This window comes from Octodon degus, unplaced genomic scaffold, assembly GCF_000260255.1.
Source record: "Octodon degus isolate 3935 unplaced genomic scaffold, OctDeg1.0 scaffold00021, whole genome shotgun sequence".
In the NCBI taxonomy this organism is placed as follows: domain Eukaryota; kingdom Metazoa; phylum Chordata; class Mammalia; order Rodentia; family Octodontidae; genus Octodon; species Octodon degus.
The window spans coordinates 9,911,672-9,915,038 of record NW_004524597.1 but is presented as its reverse complement, the minus strand read 5'-3'; positions in this window follow the sequence as shown (position 1 = coordinate 9,915,038).

Genomic DNA, 3,367 nt, shown 5'->3' with positions numbered 1-3,367 from the left:
AACACACACACACACACACACACACACACACACACACACACACAAAATAATAATAATAATAATAATAATAATAATAATAATAAGGAACAGGGTTTGATACCTGGTACTGCATGCCATACGGGCCCCAGAACAGTGCCAGCCACCTGGAGGATCACTATGAGTCCGAGCTGTGTAGCAAGACCCTGCACCAAATAAATAAAGAAATAAAAGATTTTAAAAAGAATAAAAGGAGAAAGCTTTACGTGGCAATTTTTCTTTCTTTTAAAAACCCCTCACATGTAAAAATAATGATGCCTCTGATTAGTTAAGAGGTTAACAAGGCATGATAAACATCTTTTAATTTAGGATTATACTCACCTACTTGCTATAATTTAGTATGTATGCTCACCTACTTCCAAAATGATCTGAGGTAGTATATTGAATTAGATAGTGTCCCCAAAACTCATATCCACCTGGAACCTCAAAGAACCTTTTTTGGAAATAGGGTCTTTACAGATGTAATTGAGTTAGGGTAAGGATAGGCTGTACTAGGGTGGCCCTGATGAGGACAGGTGTCCTTACAAGAAGAGGAGGCGAGACAGACACACAGGGAAGGGAGAGGCGAAGAAAAGAGGAATGAGTGCCAAGGAAGGCTGAGTCACTGGATGCATGGCACAAGGCATGGAACAGATTCACCCGCAGTCTCCAGAAAGCACCTCTATTAAAATGCATGTTTTGGACTTCCAGTCCCCCAGAACTATGGTAGATCTCTGTTGTTTTAGGGCTCCTAATTTATGATAATTTTTATGCAATCCATAAAAATATGGACTAAGTTAAACAATATTCTGTAACTGATTGGGAAAGCAACCAGAAGACCTACATCACACAGAGTAAACACTATCAGTTTTCAAGATGAACTGATTCAGGTGATTTTGCTAAGTCATAGAGGAATGAACATTGTATCACATAGGGGTCTCGTTTTGTTTTGTTTTTGAAACAGGGTCTTGCTATACAGTTCAGACTGGCTTTGAGCTCACTTTGTAGCCCAGGCTAGTCTCAAAGTCACAATGATCCTCCTGCCTCAGTCTCCTGAGTGCTGGAATTATAGGCGTGCACCACCATGACCATCTTGGTATAAGCACTTGCCTGGCAAGTGTAGGTGTTGAGGTCAGTTCCTAGTACTGAAAAAAAAAAAAAAAAAAAAAAAAAAAAAAAAAAAAAAAAAACAGAGAAAGGATACTCAAATGCAATGGAAAGGCTCACTCTAATTTTCCCCCCTAGGATAAATAGAGGAATTCATCCTATTTTATTCCTTACACAGGGTTTTAAAGAACATAAAACACATCATCTTCAAAATAATTTTTACCACCAGCTGGGAGGTGCACCCTTGAACCCCTACACTCTGGGAGACTGAAGCGAGAAGATTCAAAGCTCAAGCCCGACCTAGGACACCTAGTGATTTAGTGAGAACTTTTCTCAAAAATAAAAAATAGGCTAGGGATATAGCTCAGTGTGAAGGCCCTGAGTCCATCCACTGAGCAAAAAACAAAAAAAATCTGTGAATAAATCATCAATATGCTAAGTGATATATATACTTTATAGAAATATGATTCTCAGAATAAGCTTAAAATTCAAGATTGAATCTGAACAAATACTTTGAAGATAATAATACATAATATAATAACAATTGTTAATTTCATATTATCTTGTTTTGAAATTCCATATCATTGCTTTTACTGGATTTTTTTTTCTCCTTAAAATAATTGTGCTACTACTTTCTATTTGTTTATTGAAAGGAGCAGTTAATGCTTAAATCTTTTGTCCAGTTTTATAAGCTTATATCTGTTAATCTAGGCAACTACTTTGACAGCAATATGCAATGTAGCAACCATGGTTGAGTTTCTGTCATCTTGTTTTTGGAAATTCTGCATCATTTCTAATTTTTTAATTTTTTTACACGCTTTAAAATAAAACTTAAAAGTAAATAAAATGTAAACACAGTTCCGGATTGAGTGGGGGGGGTGGCACTCACCTGTATCCCAGCACTCTGGAGACTGAGGCAGAGGGATTGCTGTGAGGTCCAGACCAGTGTGGGCTGTAAAGTGATTTCAAGGCCAGCTTGAATTGCGTACCAAAATTCTGTCTCAAAAAAAAAAAAAATCAAGATTGAATTGCTCAAATGATATGGAAAACATGAAAATATAACTAAAGAATAAATATTTTGTCTTGGTGCTACAATATGAGGGGAAATGCTGAAAGAATACTTTCACACTGGCTCAGGAATCAGAAACTGGTGAGGGAAACAGGGCTATAGGAGATATAAAATCTGTGGAATTAAAGTTATTAATGAGCAACATAGGAAGGGTTGCCAGTAGGGAAAGGAGGGGATTCTTTTTTTTTTTTGGTGGGGATCAAGCTTAGGACCTTGTGCTTCAAAGGCAGTACAGGGGAAATTTAGTCCAAAAGATGTGGAGAAATTCATATCAGATGAACTGAAAAGAAGACCAGCTGCACAATAAGGTCACACAATAGGGCTGCAAAAAAAAAAAAACAAAAAAACAAAAAACAAAAAACAAAAAAAAACACGTAACAAGTTCTGGTGAAAATGTGGAGAGCCCAAGGCCCTGAGTTTGATTCCCAGTACAGAAAAAGAGAAAGAAAATGCGGGACTGGCCAGATAGCTCAGCAGACTAAACTGACCCCGGGGCACACTGAGACAGTGATTTGAGACTGGGCATGGTGGCGCACACCTGTAATCCCAGCGCTTGGGAGGCTAAAAACAGGAGAATCACTATGAATCAAATCTACATAGTGAGACCCTGTAGACCCTGTACAAGCAGTACTAAATTCCTAGAAAGGAAGGGAGAGAGAGAGAGAGAGAGAGAGAGAGAGAGAGAGAGAGAGAGAGACTTGGAGCCCTTTAATGCTGCTGATACAATGTGGGACACAGTTTTGTTAAAAACAGAACTGGTGGCTCCCTAGAGTGTCACACACAGTTAGTTACCTCAGGGCCAGCCACTCCACACTCAGGTGTCTCCCTTCAAGAGAACCAAAAAAACTACATCCACACAGAAATTGGTCCATAGATATCCATAATTCTCTTTTTTTTTTTTCAGAACTGAGGATTGAACTCAGATCATTGCACTTGCCAGGGAAGCGCTTATTTCATTGAGCCATTTCCCTGGCCCCTATAATTCTTAATAACCAAAAAGTGGAAACAATTCAGATGGACTTAAACTGACGGAAAGCTAAACAAAATGCAGTCCATCCACACAATAACAATATTATTCAGCCCTAAAGGAGAATGATGCTCGGGGCCAGGGAGATGGCTCAGTGGAATAAGCGCTTCCCTGGCAAGCGCAAGGGCCTGAGTTCAATTCCTGGTTCC